General features: G+C 47.3%; 1 long non-coding RNA gene across 5 annotated transcripts in view; it reads left to right on the top strand.

The window, feature by feature from the left end:
* The window catches only part of LOC133052266 (uncharacterized), a 462,497-nt gene that overhangs the window by 5,528 nt on the left and 430,970 nt on the right, over positions 1-25,999 (top strand). For all 5 annotated transcript variants that reach the window (XR_009692011.1, XR_009692013.1, XR_009692010.1 and 2 more), the window contains exon 3: positions 13,250-13,330. This is a non-coding gene — a long non-coding RNA (uncharacterized LOC133052266). The remainder of the gene's footprint in view (positions 1-13,249; positions 13,331-25,999) is intronic.

The raw sequence follows: 25,999 nt of genomic DNA, 5'->3' as shown, positions 1-25,999 counted from the left end.
ATGTGTCCAGGATTGCACTGATTGGCCATTATGAGTATCAGAACCTTGTTATCCATTCATTCCTTTCCTTGGTCAGAATTTGTATATGGTCTTCACAATTTGTCGGGAGCCAACACACGAGACCCTACCCATGACAAGGCCATGAGGGAGAAAACCTGACGGGCAAGGCGGATCAGGTTTTTCAGGGGTTTTCGAAAAGGCCGGCTCACGAGATCCCACCCATGACAAGGTCACGAGGAGAAAGCCTGACAGGCAAGGTTTTCAGGGATTCCGAAAAGCTGCCCCTGGCACTCACCTTAAAGATGATCTCTGTCTTTCTGATGCCTGCCTCAATAGACTACTCCCTAATTTCTGTGACACAGGCAGAAGGCCTTCCCCGATCTCTTCCCAAATAAGAATCAACTTAGAACTTTCAGCAATAAGTTTCCCAGGTGGTGGTATTTTTTGAGATTATCCAGGGTGAAAGGAGTGTTTTACTTTAAACTCCTTTGCTGGTAGTTTGTTAGCCAAATGCATTTATGCCCTTGGTACTAATATGCATGATTGCTTATGTTATCCTAATCATAAAGTAGCATAAAGAACCTGACTATATAAAAGCCCTAATAGACATAGAGCCTTTTTGAGGGGTGAAGGAGTCCTATTAGAAAACATAAGAAAAATTATTCTAAAGGTGGTTATTGGGTTGACGTTTGCTTGCTGTGTTTTGCTTGCTGTGTTTTTGCTTTTAATGTGCTAAGGTTGTGTTATAGAAACTATTGTTAATATAGTTAAAGATCTAGAGAAATAAGAACTTAGCCCTAGTGTGGTAACAATGAGATGGTTGTTAATTGTCAGCCAGGAGTGCTAGGCAGAAGCTGCCTCACCAAAGTCTCAGAGTCAGTGTGGGGTAAACTTCTTAGATAAACGCAACTGACAACTTCTGCAGAAGGATTAATTTTTGTATTAACAAGGTTATATTTCTACTTTGTACTATTGCCCTATGAGACTGCTACCTTTCAGTTAAGGTCACCATAGAAACAGAAAATAGGTTTACATTCACCTGACCTGCATAAAATGTTAATAAGCCCCAAGGCCAGAAGATCATGTGCTAAGAATTACTATAGAATTAGAAAGCAAAAAACATCCTGCTTTTCCTAAAAAACAAAATGATGTAATACTAATCCTGTGTAAGCATGAGTAAGCATCTTGTACCTTGAAAACGTTCTGAGTAAGGGTATAAAACCTGTTGTCAAAAAGTAAAACACAGACTTGGCCCTATCAAGGCTGGTCTCACGTGTCTTCTCTCTCTCTCTCTCTCTCTCTCTCTCTCTCTCCCTCTCCCCGACGCCGTTCATCCTGAGGGTACCCCCTGGATCCTGCCGAGGCTGGACCCTGGCAACAATTAGTTGTTTATAATTTTACAAAAAAGTGGTAAAGTAACCCAAATGTTAGTCACTCAGTCATGTCCAGCTCTTTGCAACCCCATGGACTGTAGACCACCAGGCTCCTCTGTCCCTGGGATTTCCCAGGCAAGAATACTGGAGTGGGTTGCCGTTTCCTGCTCCAGGGGATCTTCCCAACCCAGGGATCGAACCCACGTCTCCTCCATTACAAGTGATTTCTTTACTGTCTGAGCCATCAGGGAAACCCTCCAAAATAGTAAAAGGGAATAATTAGTTAATTAATTAATGGGAAACATGCTTACATCTGGAAAAGGAAAAAAAAAAAGTCAAGAGTAGCAATTAACTAAAGCAACCCTTCCTGCATTTATCAATTACGGTGGTAACTGATGACTGCTTTTGTTGGAAGTTGTCGTAGAGTTGGTTATTGTAATGAGAACAAAATTTGCATTAGGAACAGTGTTATAAAAGCAGGTCATGTCATTGGCCAAGGTCCTACCTCCAGATATACCATATATCTAATCAGTTGTCTTTATTGCCTTTCATCACTCTTTAAATAAACTTTATGTAGTGTCTAATATATAACAAAGACTGGAGGAGGCATTAAAAAATTTAAAAAAAAATCTTGATGGATAAACTCTCCATTTATAGCTCACTGTCTTTGCTTGCTGGAATGTACTTTCACATTTGTCTGTTCTATTAAGTTCTGCTTATCCTTCAAGGCCTAAACAAACCCTTCTGTCTCAGGGGGCCCTCTTGGATTAAATTCAGACAACTTCTATCAATATTAATCCCACTCTTCTCTTTGCTACCATGCATGGGGCATTGTGACAGCATTTATCAAACCTCTTGTTTTGGTGAGAGATGTGTTTTGCCTCCGCCTTCTGTGTTCAGAGTTGATTTGGAGCAGGGACTGTCTCGTACGGACTGGTTGCTGCCAGCATCTAGGAGGTAGTTAACACATAATAACTGTGTAGAAGAGTTATGAATCTTTAGGTTGTGTGTTTCATCCAGTCTTTAGTTGGTGTATCTAACTGGCTGAGGCAGAGAGAAAATTTGGCTGCAAGTATCTTCACGTTTCAACTCTGCTTGATGTTTATTCATACTTCAAGACAGTTTAAATAGAAGAATGGTACCAATGAACCTGTGTGCAGGGCGGAAATAGAGACACGGACGTAGAGAACGGATATGTGGACCCGGTGGAGGAGAGGGTGGGATGAACCGAGATAATAGCACTGACATGTATGCACTGACGTGTGTGACAGACAGCTAGTGGGGAGCTGCCGTTTAGCACAGGGAACTCAGCGCAGTGCTCTGTGATGACCTAGAGGGGTGGGATGGGGGGAGGAGAGGGAGGCTTAAGAGGGAGGGGACATATGTATGCATATGGCAGACTCCCATGTAGCTCAGCTGGTAAAGAATCTGCCTGCCATGCGGGAGATCTGGGTTCGATCCCCAGGTTGGGAAGATCCCCTGGAGAAGGGAAAGGCTACCCACTGCAGGATTCTGGCCTGGAGCATCCCAAGAGTTGTGTAGTCCATGGGGTTGCAAAGAGTCAGGTACGACTGAGCGACTTTCACTTTTGGAGAAGGAAATGGCAACCCACTCCAGTACTTTTGGCTGGAGAATCCCATGGATGGGGGAGCCTGGTGGGCTATGGTCCATGGGGTTACAATGAGTCGGACACGACTGAGCGACTTGACCCACTCACTCACTCACGACTGATTCATGTTGTACAGTGGTAACTCACAACACCGGAAAGCAATTGTCCTCCAATGAAAAGACAAGCATCAGAAGGTTTAGCGGTTAGACCAAGCGTAGAGGTGGCGGGATCAGGCATCCAGTCGGTACCGCAAGGCCACCGTTGGGCCATTTCTGGTTTCTCTTCTCGTCTGGGTTTCCACCTGCAGTCAGGACCTCTCCCAGGAGGCTGCCGGCAGCCTCTCAGCACGTCAGGGGAAAAAGTTCTTTCACTGCCCACCTCTCAGGTTTAGGAAGGGACTCCTGCTGGTTCTGTTTCCTTCACACGCGTGTCCCTGAAGAGTCCCTGTGAGCAGCCGGTCCTGACACAATGACATGGGCCCGTGATGGGGTGAGCGAGTACCCCAGAGGATGGATATGCAGTGAGGGAAAGCATCGCCAAGTCCAGATGGACTTAGTCGGTCAGGCCTTCCCGGGGAGGAGACCTGGCAGTCTCAGCCATGATTGCCTCTGCAGTACCTGAGGAGTCTTTGTTGAGTTAAAGAAGCCAACTTGCAGGTGTCATCTCTGTATAACAGCTTTCCCGGTGGTGCCGTGGTAACGACCCTGCCTGCCAGTGTAAGAGACATGAGAGACGCAGGTTCCATCCCTGGGTCGGGATGATGACCTGGAGAAGGAAACGGCAGCCCACTCTGGTGTTCTTATCTGTGGAATCCCATGGGCAGAGGAGCCTGGCGGGCTACAGTCCGTGAGGTCGCAGAGATCCGGACACACCTGAGCAACAGCCGTGGCCATCTCTGAGCTGGGACTTCCTCTCCTGTGAACGTAGCATGCTGGCTCATGAATCAGATCACACACATGTGACCCCAGTCCCACTCAGTATTGGCCCTTCACGCATCTCCGTGGAGCCCAGGCTCTGTGGAGAGTCGCACTGGAGAAAATAATGGTCTAAATTAGAAGGGAACGACTTAGGATGATTGACATGGTTGGATGGCATCACCGACTCAACGGACATGAGTTTGAGTAAACTCCGGGAGTTAGTGACGGCCAGGGAGGCCTGGTGTGCTGCAGGCCATGGGGTCGCAGAGAGTCGGACACGACTGAGCTACGGAACTGAACTGAGAAGAAATGAGCTCAGTGCTTTGCTGGAAGAAAGTAAAAATTCTCACACTCATCAGGGGTACCCAGGATAGTGACGGGCTGTTGCTGCTAAGTCGCCTCAGTCGTGTCCGACTCTGTGCGACCCCACAGACGTCTGAGCCCACAAGGCTCCCCCATCCCTGGGATTCTCCAGGCAGGCACACTGGAGTGGGTAGCGTGAAGGGCAGGCGAGGACAATTGAAACACGGTGTGACTGAAAAACGCAGAAGACAGAAGCCCAACCCTGTAATTGCAGTCTGAGATAGTTATGGTGTAGATTACGGGCATCTGATACGGGCTTCCCGGGTGTCTCAGCTGTAAAGAACCTGCCTGCCAGTGCAGGAGACACAGGAGACTTGGGTTTGATCCGTGGGTCGGGAAGATCCCCTGATGGAGGAAATGGCACCCCACTTCAGTATTCTTGCCTGGGGAATCCCATGAACAGGGGAGCCTGGTGGGCTACAGCCCATGGGGTTCCAAAAGTGTCGGACACAGCCCAGTGCCTGAGCAAGAATGCAGTCTCTATGTAAAACAGGCAAACAGTCCTCTAGATACATAAAGATTCACAACACACATTCATCCAGTGAGTATTTCCTCAAAACAAGAATATAAAAGGGATGTTTGATGCATTGAAAAGTTAGTTGCGATTTTAGATATCTTTACAAGAGCTATGCATGCTATTTGGTGTAAATGTTCAGCATGAAGTCAACAATAGTTTTGTCTTTTTTTCTTTTTGCATTATCTGGGCTATTTGGGATATTAGAAATGGTACAAGACTATTGCTGATGAAATCGGTATAAATGGATGCCAATTTTTCCCTGTGATAAATTTCCCTGTAGGAAGCTGTGACTCTGTAGGTGTGCTACCAAGCATCTCATCCTGTACGTAGGGTCAAACAAGTAGATGCTAAATAAACGTTTGTTTTTGACATCAGTGAAAATACTGACAATGCCCTTCTCCCAAGAACATTTTGTAGAGTGGGAAGTGATCCCAAATGTCTTCCCGACATCCCTCACTTCAGAGCAATTGGGAAAGTGTATAGTCCACATTTAGTCAGTGTCCACTAACATATTTCATATTTTATTTTAAAGCCATAACAAAAATACCAGTAACATAAAGTTTCAAAAACATCTTTTACAACATCTTCACAGAATTTCTAGGATGAAAGTGACATAATATTAAAAACTATACAGATGCATTCTCTATATGGAAAGCTACAAATTAAACAAGCAAAATGGACCAGAAGTCTGAAATGCAGGTCAAAGTGAAATTTTGAAAGGACCCAGGCTGACATGGGAAAGGCAGCTATGATTTCTGAATCTTCTGTTAGAACTTGAATTATCAGAAGACTACTAGCAAAGCCATTGTGATGGCATTATGGAGCCATATTTGATGAATTGTATAGACTGATTCCATTTCTTCTTGGGGGAAGAAGGACCCCCAGGTCTAATCAACAGTTCTCGATCCCAATAGACAGGTACATTTATAATAATGACCACATGGAATTCATTCTCAGGCTTCGCTGGTGGCTCAGTGGTAAAGAATCCGCCTGCCAACGGAGGGGACCTGGGTTCGATCCCTGGGTGGGGAAGATCCCCTGGAGGAGGGAACGGCTACCCACTCCAGTGTTCTGGTCTGGAGAATCCCATGGACCACATTCCCTGTGAATAAAAGAGGCAGCAAGTTGAAAGTCATTCCGACAGCGTTCATTGCTTGGGGGTGTCTGTGTCCAGCCTAACATTAAGTTTTGTTTTTCTAAATTCTCACATGGTTGCCGGAGAACCCTGTCAAAGCTGTCGTTTTCTGCACTAAACTTTCTTTTCCATGTTTTATTCTTTCTCTTGCCTTGAGGGAGCATGATGCCATGCCTTTGAAGGGCCATTTTCAAGAGGTAAGCTGTTCATGACAGTCCTCGGAGTGGCCGCACCGGCACCGCTCACTTAGAAAGCAGCTGTAGAGGGGAAATCGTAAGGTCAAGGGCCTCTAAGAGGTCATTGCGATGCTGAAATTGCAGTTTCCCGTGTCTTCACCTACACACACTCCAAATTTTATTTCTATTTACTTTTTCATATACCTCAAATTTTATATACCTGGTTCATCACCAAAGATGACCACCTTTCTCCAGTTGTATTAAAAAAAATTTGGATTCTCTAGGCTACAGAAACTTTTATAAGGTAATATTTAAAACATAAATAAGCTTCACTTCAGGTGATTCCTTGGGGGCTCAGCAGTAAAGAATCTGCCTGCAATGCAGGAGACTCAGGTTTGATCCCTGGGTCGGGAAGATCCCCTGTAGGAGGGCATGGCAGCCCACTCCAGGATTCTTGCCTGGGAGGTCCCTTGGACAGAGGAGCCTGGCGGGCTACAGCCCATGGGTTGCAAAGAGTTGGACACAGCCGTGCGACTCAACAACAAAACTTCATTTCACCATTCCATGACCATGGACAATTGAAAAGGTGGTTTTCCTTCAGTTAGAAAAGAAACTAATGTTTTGCTTAACCATATAGACAAGTAGTTTGCTTCTGTGACCCCGCTTGTACTGGACACCCACCCGAGGTACGTGTTCATCAGATGTTGACACGTGATAGTTGAAACCTTTTTGTGCTGTATAATTTCTATGCTAGAATGTTGTATACTTTCCATGCAGATCGCTGTGATCCTTTATGCAGCACCAAAAGCTTTCTGGGGGTGCTTTTTATTTGCTTCACGTTTCAGTACCAAGAGGGAAGAATTGATGCCAGGCTTGTGTTTGTTGTGGTTTATTTGACACACACTTGCGTGATCTTCAGTGTTCACCTCTTGCAGTGGCCTTGCCTGTGCCAATGCATTTCACATTCCTCACAGCCGGTGGGGTGGTGCCTACCGTGGTGCTCGCATCTCAAGGATGGCTATATGTGTGTGTTTTGCTCAGTCCTGTCCGACTCTTTCCCACCCCGTGGACTGTGTAGTCCTCCAGGCTCCTCTGTCCATGGGATTTCCCAGGCAAGGATCCTGGAGTGGGTTGCCGTTTCCTGCTCCAGGGGATCTTCCCCACCCAGGGATTGATTGAACCGAACACACAGGGATTGATTGAACCCAGGTCTCCTGCGTTGGCAGGCGGATTCTTTACCACTGAGCCACCAGGGAAGCCAGCAAGGCTGACTGACTGGGGCACAGAGAAACAAAGTAAGTTCCCCGAGATCACATGCTTGATCACTGGGGCGGCCAGGATTCATCTCTCTTTATATTTTTATGTTTTAATTTTGACAGCACGTAGTTCGCCCAAGGGGGATTGAAGCCGTGTCCCCTGCATTGGAAGGGTGGAGTCTTAACCACTCGCCCACCGGGAAAGTCCCTAGGATTCATCTCTTGACTGCTTTGCTGTGCTGCCTCCCCAGTGCCAGATCCAGAGCAGCAGGTATCCTCTCACGGGGTGTTTGCAGGGATGGTAGCCATAAAGACGGGGATAGGTAAAGTGATGCTGTCCGGCTGTACCGTCTCAGGCTCTTTAGAAGCTTCCCAGGTGGCTGAGCAGTAAAAGAGCCCGTAGGAGACCGCGGGTTCGATCCCTGGGTGGGGAAGATCCCCTGGAGGAGGAAATGGCAGCCCACTCCACTATGAGAGGCTCGTCTGTAGCAAACCATTAAGCACGGACATTCTCGAGGCTTAGACTCGGAGGTGTCCTTTCTTCCTGTGGAGGAAGGGGGCTGAGGATGTGATTTAGGGCAAGTCCGTGCCTGAGCGCAGCTGGAGGAAGCCCCTCCCGCTCAGGGGCACAGTTGAGAGGGGGAGGACAGGGTCCTGAGATAGAAGAGCCACCTGCTCATCCCGGTTCTGCTCGCAGGTTGGGAGGGAGCTTGTAGACAGGACAGACCAGGTCCGTTTCCCCAGACTTGGCCTTGGGACCTGGGACACCCTCCTCCAGTGTACTATGTACACCCCTGCAGCTTTACTCTTCTGCTTTTGGTTACTCTGCGATGGAGCCTGGACGTCAAAACTACCATCAGGAAGAAACAGATAGCTCCCAGGTGAGTCTAAAGCCTGCTCAAGGCTGACGCCCACTGTTCCTGGCAGGGGAATCTAAGGTGTAGCCAAGGATGAGGACGACTGTTGTTTGAGAAGTTCACGATGTGGCCACCAGGGTGGTGTTTGTTCAGTTGCTAAGTCCCGTCCGACTCTTTCTAGACACCGCCCGCCCCCGCCCCCCCCCCCCCCCAACCGGTCACTCCATGAACTGTAGCCCACCAGGCTCCTCTGTCTATGGGATTCTCCAGGCAAGAATACTAGAGTGGTTTGCCATTCGCTTCCCGACCCAGGGATCAAACCCGAGTCTCCAGTGTTGGACTGACAGTCGAATTCTTTGCTGCTGGGCCGCCAGGGAAGCCAGGCCACAAGGTTACCAGAACCATAATGCGGGTTTGGGAGAGGGAGGTGCCTAAATAGAAAGCCAGGGCTAAATAAGCCTGAGCTGCAGCGTCAGGCTTCCCTGGTGGCCCAGTTGGTAAACAATCCGCGTGCGATGCGGGAGACCTGGGTTTGATCCCGTGGGTTGGGAAGACGCCCTGGAGAAGGAAACAGCTACCCACTCCAGTATTCTGGCCTGGAGAATTCCATGGACTGTATAGTCCATGAGGTCGGAAAGAGTCAGACATGACTGAGCAACTTTCACTGTCATTTTCGTCATCAGGAGTTCTAGAAGATTCTGCACAGCTTCTCGACCTGTCCTAGAAATGCTGGGAGAATAAGGACCAGCCAGAGGAGCGTGGGGCTACCAGCAGTCCCCGACATTTTCGGCACCAGGGACAGGTTTCGTGGAAGTCAGTTTTTCCAGGGGCTGGGGGAGCGAGGGGATGGTTTCCAGTGGATTGAAGCACATGACATTTAATGTGCACTTTCTTTTATTATGACATCAGCTCCACCTCACATCATCCTGCATTAGGCTCCAGAAGTTGGGGACCCCTGACTTAGATTGCTGTGCGTAGTCACTCAGTCCTGTCTGACTCTTTGTGACCCCACGGACTGTAGCTCGCCAGGCTTCCCTGTCCATGGGGATTCTCCAGGCAAGAATACTGCCGTGTGTTGCCATGCCCTCCTCCAGGAGATCTTTTCTACCCAAGGACTGAACCCAGGTTTTCCGCATTACAGGCTGCTGCTTTACTGTCTGAGCCACCAGGGAAGCCCCAGAAGACTGGAGTGGGTAGCCTATCCCTTCTCCAGGGGATCTTCCCCACCCAGGAATCAAATCGACGTCTCCTGCATTGCAAGCCAATTTTTTTTACCAGCTGAGCCACCAGGAAAGCCCTTCACTCTGTAGAGTACCAATGAATTACGTTCTGTCCTGCATAAAAGTCAAATGACTGTGAAGTATGTTACTTGTTTAGACTGATTCTATGTTTATTCTTAACTAAAATGTTCACTGAGTTTCTAAATAGCCGTGACTTGGTTGAGTCTACTGTTTGAACCATGTTTTTAGTGAAGAAAACTAAATTTTTAAAATAAGTGAAGATAATTTCTGTATTAAGGAGTGTAGCTCTCTATTAATGAGCTCTTATAATAAGAGCTATTGCTAATGGAACAGAGGAGCCTGGCGGGCTAACAGTCCAGGGGGTTACAAAGAGTCAGACTCAACTGAGCGACTAAATAGCAACAGCAAACTTGTAGGTCATGAAAGGAGGCTTTTGAACTACGTTTGTGGATGGACAGACACACACTCAAGTTCAGTTCAGTCACTCAATTGTGTCCGACTCTGTGACCCCATGGACTGCAACATGCCAGGCTTCCCTGTCCATCACCAATTCCCAGAGCTTGCTCAAACTCATGTCCATTGAGTCGGTGATGCCATCCAACCACCTCATCCTCTGTCATCCCCTTCTCATCCCGCCTTCAACCTTTCCCAGCATCAGGGTCTTTTCCAGTGAGTCAGTTCGTCACATCAGGTGGCCAAAGGATTGGAGCTTCAGCTTCAACATCAGTCCTTCCAATGTATATTGAGGACTGATTTCCTTTAGGATTGTCTGGTTTGATCTCCTTGCAGTCCAGGGGACTCTCAAAAGTCCTCTCCAACACCACAGTTCAGAAGCACCAATTCTTCAGCACTCAGCTTTCTCAAGAGGACATCATTATTTCACAAGAGAAGTGAGTTATTTTTACTCCTGTTAAGAGTTTACATTTTAAGAAATAAAATATTTTTGTAATTTCTAAAGAAACACACATTCTTCAAGTATTTAGACAATACAGATACAAATTTAGAGAAACAAAATATTGACTACCCATGTAAAATTAATACATGTGATATATATACTATACACTCATAGGTAAATCAGAGAAGGCAATGGCAACCCACTCCAGTACTCTTGCCTGGAAAATCCCATGGACAGAGGAGCCTGGTAGGCTGCAGTCCATGGGGTCGTGAAGAGTCAGACATGACTGAGCGACTTCACTTTCACGTTTCACTTTCATGCATTGGAGAAGGAAATGGCAACCCACTCCAGTGTTCCTGCCTGGAGAATCCCAGGGACGGGGGAGCCTGGTGGGCTGCCGTCTATGGGGTCACACAGAGTCGGACACGACTGAAGTGACTTAGCAGCAGCAGCATAGGTAAATGGAATGTATAATTTACTTTATAGAGATTCCTATCTCAAACTTGGTACAAAGCATTATATAAAAAGCCATCAATATGAGATCACCTAACCTAATGACTTCCTGGTGGCTCAGAGGTGAAGAGTCAGCCTGGCAAAGCAGGAGATGTAGATTCAGTCGCTGGGTCAGGAAGATCCCCTGGAGAAGAACATGGCAACCCACTCCAGTGTTCTTGGCTGGAGAATCCCATGGACAGACAGAGAAGCCTAGTGGGCTACAGTTCATGTGGTCTCAAAGCGTTGACATAGCTGAGCGACTAACACTTGCAGCCTAATAGCTGCCAGTAACGTGATTGATTCTACAGTCGATGACCTAATATTAAGTGTATGTAAGACTCCTTTTTGCATATCTCGCTTCCAGACATCTTATCAATAATCTAGATTCATGAACGTCATGTCAACACGTAGTAGTGTCCACTTGTGAATGTTGTGAAGAGGAGAAACATTATATTAGATATGGATGTTTAATTATTTGCTAGGCTTTTTCCACCACCTAAATGAGGTCTTCGTACTGGCTTTTACAACCATGCTGTCTGAAATTGTGTCTTAATATACTTATTAATTACGACTCGCCATGAGTGTCAGTGCTGGAAGTACTAAATGCATGAAGATCAAGGCTATCTATTAAGTAATACGATAAAGGTTTTTAACACACCCATCAGAGCTCATACTTTCAAGTAAGTGTTTTGTTCAACACAGTCCTGTTAAGAGCTGATTAACTGTCTCCTTCATCTATGAATGTATTTATTCAGCAGTGTCACCTGTTGAGTGTTCTGTGTTTGACATTCTCCCAGGCTCATGGGTGTAATAATGAATGAAGCAGGTAGGCTAGAGTCTCATGAGAAAGAAAGATGCCGCCCAGCCATTGCAAGACAGGGGTGTGTAAGCCTTCTGTTAAGTTGGCGCTGATGATGTGAAATCCTACCCAACCTAGTCCCTGGCATCAGGTCGCTTGTTGAAACAACATGACTCCCTGGAGAAGGAAATGGCAACCCACTCCAGTATTCTTGCCTGGAAAAGTCCATGGACAGAGGAGACAGGCAGGTTCCAGTCCTTGGGGTTTCATACGTGAGGGTGGAGGGAGATGGGTTGGTAGCAATAAAGTGGTAGAACTTTAAAAAAAAAAAAAAAAAAGACTCCTAAGCTGAATCCTGGCCAGTGGAATTTCAGAGTATGAGTAAAGAGTTTAAAAGTTCATTCATTATCAGTAGTTCCATTTGCAACAGCATAGGTAGACGTAGAGATTGTCTTCCTGAGTGAAGTCAGTCAGACAGAGAAAGAGAAATAGGATGTGATATTGCTTATACGTGGAATCTAAAAGGAAATGATACAGATGAACTTATTTACAAAACAGAAACAGACACACACTTAGAGCATGAATGTATGGTCACATGTGTGCAGCAGGGGCTTGGGGGGAAGGACGGGGGGAGGGACAGTCAGGGAGTCTGGGATGGACATGGACACACGGCTGTGTTTACCATGGAGAACCAGCAAGGACCTGCTGGACAGCTCAGGGAACTCTGCTTAATATTACGTAACAACCTAAATGGGAAAAGAATGTGAAACGCAGTAGATACATATATATATGCAAAACTGAATTAGTTTGCTGTATTCCTGAAACTAACACAACATTGTTAATCAACTCTGTGGTCATTTCATGGTGTATATAAGTCAAATTATTATGTCCTGCATCTTAAACTTACACAGTGCTGTATGCTAATCATACCTCAATAAAACTGGGGGAAAAAGTATGTTATCAGAACTGGATCACAGTCACTGTAAAAGTGGGGCGCTCTTTTCTTGGAATCATCTTCAAAAGTTTAGGGTATTTTATTGACTGTTCCTTAGAGGGACAGATGATAAATATTTAATGTAAATCGGATTCTTTTCACATGAGTACTGCTAGTGCAGAACCGTATTAGAGTCATACTTAAACCTTTTGTTTTATAATTTTATTAATTGTTTTTGACTGTGCTGGGTCTTGGCTGGCTTCTGCGTGGACCTTCTCTGGTTGTGGCGAACAGGGGCTCCTCTTTGCAGGCTCCTCATTGCAGTGGCTTCTCTTGGTGTGAAGCACGGGTTTCAGGCGCAAAGGCTTCAGTAGTTATGACTCATGGGCTTAGCTGCCTCCGCGGCATGTGGAATCTTCCCAGACCAGGAATCGAGCCCGTGTTGCCTGCGTTGGCAGGCAGAGTCCCAGTCACTGGGCCGCCAGGAAGTCCCCATAGGTAGCCTTTTAAAAGCTCTGGGATTGGTCCTCAGTGACTGTTTACTGCTAATTGACTACGCGAGAGGTCTGGCAAAATGATTGACGCACATCTGTAAAGTTCTATTTCTGGCCTGAAAGCAGACAGGCCTGAGCGCTGAGCCGGCTTTGCCAGTGGCGTTTCTCATTCATTGTATCATTTACAGGCCCTCTTCAGAGAGGAGAGACTCCCTTGGACAAGAGAGGCAGGCTGCCAAAGCCCACGGAATGCGCTTCTGATATTCAGGGTGAGTACTCAGCAACGACCGTACATATTCGGATGTTAAAATTCAGGTGCATTTAATTCACACCAGTGTGATGTAGAATAACTCAGTTCTCATGTGCATTGATAACGTTTACACACAGACACTCACAGAGTGAAAGTTTAGTGGGTGTGGCTTAAGGTAAGTCAGCATTTTGCTTTTCCTCATTCGTGCAGACTGTTTTGTTCAAATCCAGGAAGAGCCACATATAGCTGTGTGACCTTGGGAAGGTTACTTAACCTCTCTGTTTTTCAGTTCCTTAAATTATACATTATGGATAACACAATGTCATTAACACCTAAATTACAGAATGTGTGTGAGGCCAACTGACTTAACATGTATAAGGAGCCTAGAAATCTGTTTGTCACATAGTAAGAACCGTTTCACTATTGCATTGTGATTATTTTCCACCATAACAGTATTAACATTAGAAATATTTAATTTACCAGAGGAATAATCGATAAGTTGTTCATATGTATAAGAAGATATTATTATGCTTAAAATTTTTAATATTTCTGAATCCTGATAAGTTAATATATACAAAGAGTGCAGAATGCCTTTTGTCACATAACTATTTTATTGTTGTTATCCTTAACTATAATAATGTTATTATATAATAATATTAACATTAGGAACACTTAAGAGTATTGGATCCAAGTACCATTTTCATGTTTTTGATTATTTTTAATGTTTTCACTATGTTGAAAAGCATGAATTACCAAAATGAGAATGAAATTAAATGGTTACTTTGGAAATGCAGTAATTTAGAATACCTTTCCTCTCTAGATGAAAACTGTGTCCTCAAGAAATCCATTTCCTTGGAACTGAGTATATTTTAAAATTCTAACTCATTTTCCTTGCAATTTATAGATCTAGCATTATTGAAATATTCATATCTTTGAGCTAATGTGGCATAACAAATTTAATTTGCACAACAAAGATGACATGAATAGAACATGATCTGTAATCACTTTTTTTTTAAGCCTCACGCTGTAGGCACTTCATCAGAAAGAGAGACAAGTGAGACATATTTTATAACTCTGTAAAACCTTCCAAATGAACTCTGAGAAAGTGATGCAGTAATACAGTTTGGAAGAAAACATTTTGTATGGTTTTCACGGTGTCTCAGTTGAGTAGGGTAACCACGGTACTGTCCTTGAGAGGGCTGTTTGACACATATGGGGGTGCTTTTTGTTATTGTTCAGAGGCATCTGCAGTCAGCAGTGGCATCTGATATTGTGAAGGAGGGATGGAGGAGAACTGGGGGGAAGAACCACAGGCTGCAGTCCTGGTCCAAGGGCAGCTCCAGGGCAGACGTGCCCAGACCCTTGTACTGATGAGCCTGGTCTACCTCTGGCTGGGGACTTCGCTCAGAGCGTGGGGCCTCCCGAAACCTGGAAGCAGACCCCAGGGGCTGCCCCTGGAGGTCCGTAGCCCAGTGTACACCTCACTGCCCAGCCCAGGACATAGGCTCTTCCTCGAAGGCAGATGTGAGCAGCGCATCTCCAAGGTCGCCCTCCGCTGGGTTCTGAATCCAGGTGAGCATCTGTCTGGAGTCTGAGCGTTTGCTCTCCGTACCAAAGACGTCCAGGGTTCAGCACAGACACACATCTGGGCTGTCTGGTTTCACAGAGTGTCTTCTCTGAGGATGACTCACGTTGCCTTCTGGTTTTTTGGGAGTGTGTGTGAGAGGCGGGTAAAGATTAGCTCAAGAGGTTTTACGGTGATTAATCTTGTGTCTCTGAAGGGCCATGGACTCTACCTGTAGCACTGAATGTTATTATTAGTTCTACAAGGGGAAGGAGGGGGAGGGGAGGAGGAGGAGGAGGGGAAATTATAGCAGTCAAAGCAGGCTGGGAAGGGAAAAGAAGGAGTAACAGTAACCATAGCCACAACAATAACATTGTTACTATTTTGGGGACCTGCTGCCGAGGCTTACCAGGTGAAATGTTATGCAGTACTTAGACCGCCACTGCAGAGCAAGTATGGGTGTTACTTTAATTTTAGAGATGATACAGGCAGAGGTTAAGTAACTTGCCCCAGCTTATCAAGCCAGGGAATGGCAGATGTGAAGTCCAGACCATGTGGTAGGGACCCCCCCCCCCAGTTGGGTGCTCCTAAACGCTACCGTTTCTAACCAAGACGTGGGTGTGATTACTCCATATGCACCTTCTGTAGGATGCCTGGTGCCTGTGTGTGTCATCTCTGAAACCTCAATATCTTCACCCGTAGAAAGTCAATAATAGTAATAATGACAATAATAACCAATCTGACTTTCTCATAGAGTTAATGCGAAGAAAAAAAAGATAATGTTGACAAAGTGTTTTTGTAAAAGAGGAAATGTTGTGGTGAAGTGTAAACTCTTTGTAAATACACGTTGGTTGTTATCGTACTGGTATGAAATATGTTGTGTTCTAGAAAGGGGAGTAGTTTGCAGCTGACCACAGTCAGGGTGAGAGCTTCACGCTCAGGAATGAGGATCCCAGAGTTTTGAGAGCTGGATGGTCTTTGGAGGGTGTCGAGGTCAGTGGTTCTCTGTCCCACTGCCTTTTTATATCGCCTGGGGGACCTTTTAAAAGTCGATGCTCAAGGCTCATTCCATTTTCAGAAATCTCATTTAACTGGTCTGGAGTAGGGCTCAGCTGTCTCAGTATATGCATACGCATATGTGTTTGTCCATGTAAATGTGTGTGTGCCGATGTAGGTATAGGTATATGCTTGTGTGTGTGTGTGTGCATGGGCACACGTGTGCGTTCTCCCATGATGATTCTACTGTGTAGTTGGGGGCGGGAATGGCTGAACAGAACTCAAAACCTTCCTTCTAATAATCATGGTTCTGTTCAGTTTCCGTTCAGTCGCTCAGTCGTGTCTGACTCTTTGCGACCCCATGGACTTCAGCACGTCAGGCTTCCCAGTCCATTACCATCTCCTGGAGTTTACCCAAACTCATGTCCATTGAGTCGGTGATGCCATCCAGCCGTCTCATGAATAATCATGGTAGCCTCTTGTTTACCCAGAATGGTTACAGCCAGCACCCCCTGCCCAGGTCCCAGCTGATAAGCCCATCCACTTCCCCTCTCCAGTGTCCTGGTTTGGGTGATAAATCATGCTGTCCTCTTGTGGCTCAGATAGTAAAGAATCCGCCTACCAATCCAGGAGATGTGGGTTCAATTCCTGTGTTGGGAAGAGCCCCTGGAGAAGGGCATGGCAACCCACTCCAGTGTTCCTGCCTGGAGAATCCCCTGGACAGAGGAGCCTGGCGGACTACAGTCCACGGGGTCACAAAGAGTCAGATATGACTGACACTGCTGACGAGGAATTGAGACTTAGGGGGGCTATTTTCCTTCCAAAGGGAGTTGAGTAGAAGGCCCTCCTTGGGCTTTCAAGGGTTGCTTTGCAGTTGTGTTCAACACCATATGAGCAATCATGATGCTTCTCGAGAGTCTTAAGATGAGATAATTTGTTTTTTGTTAAAGTCTTCTTATTTTTTGGCTGCACCGTGCAGGGTGTGTGGGATCTTAGTTCCCTGACCAGGGATTGAACCCGTATCCCCTGCATTGATGATCTTACCCAGTGGACCCGTAGGGAACTCCCCAAGCTGAGAGAATTTCTTACTTTTGCTGTGACAGTCAAACTTCTTTAAAATAGAACTACACTGTGTTTCCATGTGGCCCACCTCAGTTGTGCAGCACTGAAGTCTCTCTTCTCCTCTGACTCATGTATGCAGGGAACTTGTCATCGCTGTTTCAGTTCCTAAAAGCGCCTTCTCGTGAATGCTAGCAATTGTTACTTAGCGAAATAAGTTTTGAAAATAGGTCAACAGCTTTACCAACTGTCTCGGTTCTACTTCTGTGAGTATCATGCAGGGCAGCGTGGCCCCTGCTGGGTATGACATGCCTGAAGACAACATTTATGAGACCTCTGCCCAAAAGAAAATTTTACGTTGACCAAGAAATCTGAGTGCTGAAGAATTGATGCTTTTGAACTGTGGTGTTGGAGAAGACTCTTGAGAGTCCCTTGGATAGCGAGGAGATCAAACCAGTCCATCCTAAAGGAAATCAGTCCTGAGTGTTCATTGAAAGGACTGATGCTGAAACTGAAGCTGTAATACTTTGGCCACCTGATATGAAGAGCTGACGCATTAGAAAAGACCCTGATGCTGGGAAAGATTGAAGGCTGGAGGAGAAGGGGACGACAGAGGATGAGATGGTTGGATGGCGTCACCGATTCAGTGGACTTGAGCTTGAGCAAGCTCCGGGAGTTGGTGACGGACAGGGAAGCCTGGTGTGCTGCAGTCCATGGGGTCACAAAGAGTCGGACACGACTGAGCGACTAAACAACGACAAAAAAGAAATCTGACCTGTAGTTGAGTCTGACAGGTCTTGGTGGCATCTTCTTGGCTGAGACTTCCTCAGCCAAGGTCAAATCTGATTTTGTCATTAAGGTCTGCATAGCCCAGACTACACACACCCCAGAATAACTCAGATACTTCTCAGCCAGTAGGCTGGCTTTCAGGGGATACACAGGAAATCTGTGTTCAGGACAACCGTGAGTCCAAGAATGTGGGCACTTTTTTGGGGGGCGGGGGGGGGACTGTATTGGGTCTTATTTACCACTTGCGGGATCTTATTTTTTAGCTGCTGCACACGAAATTTTAGTTGTGGTGTGTGTGTGGGACCTGGTTTCCTGCCCAGGGATCTAACCCCGGCCCCCTGCATTAGGAATGCGGAGTCTTAGCCACTGGACCACCAGGGAAGTCCTCGCACATTTCTGTAATAATAGTCATCACGCATTTCTCCTCAGCGTTGGGTGTCTCGTCCTGGAATGAGCCAGTCACTAACGCAGCTCTTGGAAAGTGAAATGTTTCTCTTGGAATTGGTCAGAGTGCAGTCAAAGACGGAAGAGGTTCCTCTCAACCAGCGTTAACGGCTTTGCATCCTTGAAGTTACAGCCAACACCTGCTCATCTGTGACAGCTGAGTCATCACCCCCAGGATAAGAGAACGCTGAGCCTTCCCGAGTCCATTAGACTTCCACTGTGTCTTTCTTACATACAGGTATCCGTTTCTGAGCGTTGCATCATCTACATGGTCAAAAAAGAGCTGTGTATCGAATTGGACTCCCAAGCAGGTGGTGCATTTTGTAATACCAAGCAGCTCCTGATTTTCCTGTGTGCGTTCAAGGGAACCATAAACCACCTGTCTGAGCTGAGCTGTGCCTCTCCATAAAGCACCAGGCAGCCCCAGGACGCCAGCTCTGCTTGCTAATCAAAAGTGGTATTGTCGGCGTGCCGGCTTAATGCAGAGATTGATAAAGGTGTGCAGTTGCTGTGGGACTAGGCAAGTTTTATACCCACGCCAGCTTTTATGCCTCTGCAGTTCGCTATGTTTGCAGACCACTTTGGGGATTTTTCCCCTCCAGGGATAAATCACTGCCTTTAATCTCGTTACCATCTGTACTTCACTGGGGTGGTTTCCTCTGTTTACAAGATGAATGACACTCTTCCTTTTGGAACTCAAAACTGGCATATGATTCAAGACCCACCTAGCAACTTTCGACTTGAGGAAACCCCACACACACCAACTCCACACGCACCTAGCTCGCTGACTTCCAAACCATCAGCATTAAAAAAGAAAAAAAAAATGACTTAAGAGGGATTTGGAACTGTGTTGCAGTCCCCTAACCAGACTGTAGAGGGAGCTCTCCCTGGAATTAGCCCTGGGCACTACCTAAGGCAGGGTTGACCACTGAACCTAGCCTTTTTTTTCTTCCAGAGTTCTTTTCTCTGCTTTTCTGCTTGAAGGAGTGGGCTTCATATCCGTCGTCCTCCCCTGTTCCGTGTAAAGGAAATCTTGCAAATAACTCGTTTCATAGCTTACCAAAAGCAGTGACTTTTTCATATGACTTGCATAATGATAATTATGTATTTCTGGTTTTCGAAAAACAGGAGTGACTTGAACACATTAATAACCTTGGATGAGCAGTATGAGTTTTTAACAAGAATATATTGTGCGTAAGCTGCAGTGAAGCAGTTGTTAATTGTCTAGGACGTTTCATCTGAATATTGTTTGTTGCATCCAGTTCAGTTCAGTTGCTCAGTCGTGTCTGACTCTTTACAACCCCATGGGCTGCAGCACGCCAGGCCTCTCTGTCCATCACCGTCTGCCAGAGTTTACCCAAACTCATATCCATCGAGTCGGTAATGCCATCTAACCGTCTCATCCTCTGCCATCCCCCTCTCCTCCTGCCTTCAATCTTTCCCAGCATCAGGGTCTTTTCCAATGAGTCAGTTCTTCGGATCAGTTGCATTAGTTCTGTATTTTGATTCTTTAAATTTTTTAATCTTAAAAAAAAAAACAAAACAAAAAAAGATGTATTTTTGGAGTAAGTGGTTCTGACTGTTGCCTGCCAGGCTCCTCTGTCCATGGGATTTTCCCAGCAAGAATACTGAATTGGGTGCCATTTCCTTTTCCAGGGGATCTTCCCGCCTCAGGGATCGAACTCTGGTCTCCCGCATTGCGGGCAGACTCTTTATCATCTGAACCACCAGGGAGTTCCCAGCGACAACAACAACAAAAGATGTATTTTGGGAGTAGGTGGTTCTGTTGTCCAGGTCTAATCTGCCCCGGGGGGCCGGTTGTGGCATGCGAGTTCTGGTTCCCTGAGCAGGGACTGAACCTGGGCCGCCTGCGCTGGGAGTGCAGAGTCTTAGCCACCGGACCTCAGGGAACTCCCGTGCTGATTCTCATGTTCTTACTTCTCCTGTCCGTCTTCTCTCCATACCCAGCCCTCCCTCCTCAGTTTCCTCTTCCTTCTGCTGCTCGTCTTTTTCATGTGGTGCCCTTCTCATGACCTGTGCTCACCTGGACATGAGGTTTCCGCCCTGTCGTTCATTAACATGCTCCCTACAATAGGGAGCTTTAGAAACTGTAGTTGAATACCTTTTTCTTCGGGCACTAGTGGTAAAGAACCCGCCTGCCAATGCAGGAGACTTGAGAAATGCAGGTTCCATCCCTGGGTCAGGAAGATCCCTTGGAGGAGGGCACGGCAGCCCACTCCAGTATTCTTGCCTGGAGGGTCCCATGGACGGAGGAGCCTGGCGGGGCCACGGTCCACGGGATCGCAAACAGCCGGACACGACTGAGCGACTCAGCACGCACGCACCTTTTCTTGAGAGAAGGAAACTCAGAGGTGGCATGAGAGGCCGCTCCTGTTTGCAGAGCACCTCCCCGTCTCAGAGAGTGCCCCAGCTGCTTTCTGCTCCGTAGGGCACTGGGTCTCCTCTCGGCCCCTCAGGCGGGCAGAGCCGGCCTCCCTCTGCAGGAAGCATCGTTCCTAGCACGCCACGCTACGCTTGTCAGACCTGAAGCCTGTGCAGGAGACTTTAAGGTGCGCCTAAGATACAGTTCTCCATTTAGTAGAAACTGGGAGAGTAGTCGGGGGCCTGGTTGAAGAAATGGAAGCCAAACGTAATCTTCATGGGTGCACATCTCCCCCAAAATCTTTTCATGGGGTTCCCACCAACATGTGACCCGCTTCGCCCCCGGCTCTGTTGTGAACTGTTGTGTGGTCAGTCACTCAGTCATGTCCGACTCTTTGCGAGCCCATGGACTGTAGCCCGCCAGTCTCCTCTGTCCAAGGGATGTTCCCAGCAGGGAAACTGGAGTGGGTTGTTGCCACGACCTTCTCCAGGGGATCTTCGTGATCCAGGGTCAAACCCTCATCTCTCTACTGGCAGGTGGATTCTTTACTCCTGGCACCACCTGGGATCAGGTCATTTATTCCGCGCCTCCTTATCCTGTTACTGTTGACACGCTGAGTACTTAATACAAATCACAACAAAACAAAATCCTTCAGAGAGACAAACGCTGCTGACAGCCGGGCAGTGTAACTCACCTTCGTTTCTTTTTCATATATGTTTGCTTTGGAACGGACATTTCCGTATGAAGTACTCTTCTGTCTCAAAGCTGAATACCTCTGGTTCTTTTCCTTCTGCAAGACAATGAATTCTTTCCAAGGCAGTGCTGTTTTCCGTGGGGCCTTACTTCCAGGTCGCCCGCTGCTCTGTAATTTACCGACGGTTCTCTTGTTGGGTGGGAACACGGGTCTGCTGTGTGTCTCCAGCTCTTGTCTTTCCCTCAAATGGTTTCCCCTCCCCGCCCCCCACCTTCTTTAATTTCTCTGCAACCAGCGTGCTCTATATGTTTTCACACGCGTCTCTTGGTTCTCCGGTTCCCCGCGTGAACCATGGTCACTGTGAGACGAACATTTGTAAATCTGCTTCTCACTTGACGCCTGGACAGGCACGGGGGGATTCTGTGGAATGTCTGACACCGGTGAGCTTGGCTGACACCTCAACACTGCTCTCCACTTTTTTCCTGAGTGTTTCTGAAAACTCATAAAAAAACCCACCTGGTGTAGCATCATTTATTTTTATTTTTCTCCTTAGGAAGAGAGAACCCCTGTCCTTGTGAAGCAGTTTTTTTGTTTAGCTATTTTGTTACATTTGCTTTGAAAATAAAATGGATGGACTTTTAGAAATGTTTAGTTGGAAAATAAAGCCCTTCATTTCATAGTCTGTTGCCAAAACAGGGGCATTTGAAATGCTGATAGCTGGCTGCAAAGAACAGTACTTCTAGAGGTCACCAGTTCACTGATGACATTTTTATGTGTGATTTCAAAGCATATCTACTAATCTAATCCTTTTCTAAGGACACTGAATAGTGTAGACACCTTTTTTTTTAATGTGCCAGGGGCATTGTTTATTATTTATTTATTGGAGTATAATTGCTTTACCGAGTTGTGTTCCTTTCCAGTGTACAACACCCTGAATCAGCTGTCTGTATACAACACCCCCTCCCTGTTGAGCCTACCACCCACCCTTCTGCCCTACTGTCTAGGTCGTCACAGGGCACCGTGCTGGGCTCCCTGTATTTTATAGTAGGTTCCCGCTAGCTGGCTCTTTTACGCACTCTTGTTTTTCATTCACTTAGTCGTGTCCGACCGCGACCCCATGGACTGCAGCACGCCAGGCTCCCCTGTCCTTCACCATCTCCCGGAGTTTGTGCAAACTCATGTCCTTTGAGTCGGTGATGCCATCCAGCCGTCTCATCCATTTTACGCATGGTAGTGTATATGTATCAATCCTAATCTCCCAATTCTTCCCATCCTCCGCTTCCCTCCCTGTGTCCGTGTGTGCGTGCGCGCTAAGTCGCTTTGGTCGTGTCCAGCTCTTTGTGACTCTACGGACTGTAGCCCACCAGGCTCCTCTGTCCTTGGGGATTCTTTAAGCAAGCACGCTGGAGTGGGTTGCCATGCCCTCCTGCAGGGGATCTTCCCTTCTCAGGGATCAGACCCATGTCTCTTACATCTCCTGCATTGGCAGGCGGGTTCTTTACCACTAGCGCCACCTCAGAAGTCCACCTGTAGACACTGTAAGCATATTATTTGCTTCCCAGCGAGGAGGTGGGAAGTATACACACACACACACACACACACACACACACACACACAAATATATACACAGTTACCTTTGTGTGCACATATATGCACACACATGCATACACATCTGTCATACCTACATGTGTGCAAAGATACATGCGTGTGTAGTACTAATGCCTAGTTAGGCTGTGGCGTCACCAAGCTGGCTGACCGTGGGGTCCGTGTGCAGGTGAGGAAGAACTGAAGGGCAGTGGTCAGAGGCGTGCCCATCATCGCACCCATTTCTAGTTAACTCTAGGACAGGACAGAGCATACATAAGCCCAGGACGAGGACTTTTCGGTAGCTTCAGGGATAGAAGTTGCTGTCGAAGATTAGGGAGACCCCTAAAGTTTCAGGCAAGGGAAAGCAGAAATTGAGTCCGTCTGGGAGACAGGGAGAAACGTGGCCAGAAAGAGTCCCTGCGGGTCATTGTCCAAACCAGCCACCCTGGGATTTGGGCACGTGGCCTTTTCCCAGTAGGGAGCTGAGTTGGAAAGCGGAAGAGATAGCGTAGGTCAACAGGGAGGCTTAGCTCTAAGCGGCCCGTGGCTCAGCGGTTTCTAAAGCTTCTTTGTTATTGGAAAAAACAAAAAAGAATGTTTGTCTTCATTAAAGAGAACACTTTTCAAAATGTGGATGGGATGATCCGGATGGAAGCAAAGAGAAAGGAAAGACGGGCGTGCTCTCGGTATGGAACGGACATCCCCTGGCGTTTGATGAGGGCTGGCTAGCCAAGGAGGGACACACGGGGAGAGAAGTGGGGTTCCGTGTCCCTGTTGCCGCCCTGAGGGACCCCGCTCATGCCGGTTTAGCTGCGGGGCCGGCATGGACATCGGTGTCTCGCCTTCAGCTGCAAGGCAGAGAGCTGGAACAGACTGGGCTGGGCTGAGGATCTAGCTTCATTTTCAAAACGGCCCCATGGAGGGTCACCCAGAGCCTGAATTCCTGTTGTCCGTGCAGGGTCCACGGCTTCAATTCCTCATCATCTTTATGACCGGAGGAGGTCAGGGCCCGTGTCAAAGGAATGCTCTGATGTATTTTCATGACTCTTTTGTGGATTCTTTGCCATCTTTTTTGGGGTTCAAGATTCTTAAGTGCAGGCCTTCCCTGGCAGTCCAGTGGTTCAGAATCTGCCTGCTAGTGCAGGGGACACAGATTTGATCCTCACTCTGGGAAGAGCTCACAGGCTGTGGAGCAGAAAAGCCCGTGCACCACCACTGGTGAGGCCCGTGTGCTGAGAATCCATGCTCAGCCACAAGAACAGCCTCTGCCGTCAGAAGCCTGTGCGCCGGAACCAGAGAGTAGCCCCCTCTAGTAGCTCTTTTCAACTTGAGAAGGGCCATGCACAGCCAGAAAGACCCAGTGCAGTCAAAAATAGAAGTGAATGAAGTCAATACATCATTGTATTTAAAAAAAAAAAAAATTTTTTAGTGTTGTGTCCAGAAGTCTGAGGTGGGCTATTCCAGCTCACCCATGGAAGCTGGCGTTGCAAATACACTCCAGTCCAAGAGAGACGGGCTGGCCGAAGGCTGTCACAAGAGCTGGCCAGGAGACGTCGAGAGGCCGAGATCGGTTGCTTAAGTGCAGCATGAGGCTTCACCGTGTGAGGCGCTTCAGACAGACGGCGGGAATAAGGGCCAGGCTGACAGAACTGGGCTGCGGTCTCTTCCGGCGCTGGGGCACCAGGAATTGCGAGTTCCCGTGTATAGACTCCACGACATGATGACAAGTCATCGTCTCTGTCGGCAAGCCCGATGCTAGAATGGAGTTTGAACCAAGCTCCTCCGTTCCATTCCTTTGCCTTCAGGCACCCCCCCGGCGCGTCCGTTCAGACAGCACTGTCAAAGAAGGACCCCCAGTCTGCTTTGTCACTCAGGCTGCGGTCTGTTCACCCATCCTGCTGGGAGAACGTACAACACGCGATGGATCCTGAGAGAAGAAAAAGGCAGGCTCCGTCTGCCGGGTGTTTGATGCTCAGATGACACACGCTGAGATCCTGATAACCAACCCCACCTCAGCTTTCTCTCTTACCTCACGTGTGAATCTTTAGTTACTCAGGCATGGTGCTATCAGCCTAGATTTTAAAGACCCACTTAGCAAAGGTGTCTGTATAGCCATGGCTGTGGCCTTTCCAGTAGGCATGTACGGATCTGGGAGCTGGACCATAAAGAAGGCAGAGGGCCAAAGAATTGATTCAGAACTTCGAGGAATCAAACTGTGGCACTGGAGAAGACTCTTGAGAGCCCCTTGGACAGCCTGGTCAATCCTAAAGGAAATCAACCCTGAATATTCATTGGAAGGAACTGATGCTAAAGCTGAAGCTCTGATACTTTGGCCACATTATGCAAAGAGTTGATTCATTTGAAAAGACCCTGATGCTGGGAAAGACTGAAGGCAGAAGGAGAAGAGGGCAACAGAGGATGAGATGGTTGGATGGCATCAACGACTCAATGGACATGAGCGTGAGCAGACTCTGCAAGCTAGTGAAGGACAGGGAAGCCTAGCATGCTACGGTCTGGGGGCTCACAAAGAGTTGGACACGACCTGGTGACTGAAGAGCAACATAGCAAGCATGGAGAAATCGGTAAAAGAAAAGTGAAACTGTTGGTCACTTGGTCATGTCCAGCTCTTGCCATGGGATTCTCCAGGCAAGAATACTGGAGTGGGTTGCCATGCCCTTCTCCAGGGGATCTTCCCGACCCAGGGATCAAACAAGGGTCTCCTGCGTGGCAGGGGGGTTCTTTACCATCTGAGCCACCAGGCAAGCCCAGAGAAACTGGTAATTGGTTATAAAGCAGATTGGAAGTAAAATCAAGTGCAGAATCTTTACGTTCAATCTCTGTACTTTTCACATTGCAGTGTAAGTGAAGTAGCCATCATTTTTAATAGTTCAAATAGGCTTTTTATGGGCTTCCCTGGTGGCTCAGTGGTCAAGGATCCGTCGGCTACTGCAGGTGACGTGGGTACGATCCCTGATCCAGGAAGATCCCGCCTGCCGTGGGGCATCTAAGCCCGTGTGCCACACCTGTTGAACCTGTGCCCCTCGACAGGAGAGGCCAGCGCAAAGAAAAGCCCACGCACCGTGATGACGAGTAGCCCCTGGCTCCCCGCAGCTAGAGAAAAACCCACCCAGCAAAGAAGGCCCGGCACAGCCAAAAATAAATGACATACATG

The sequence above is a fragment of the Dama dama genome, chromosome X (genome assembly GCF_033118175.1).
Source record: "Dama dama isolate Ldn47 chromosome X, ASM3311817v1, whole genome shotgun sequence".
NCBI lineage: Eukaryota > Metazoa > Chordata > Mammalia > Artiodactyla > Cervidae > Dama > Dama dama.
Note: the sequence above shows the minus strand (reverse complement) of the source record. Positions and strands in the feature narration are given on the sequence as shown.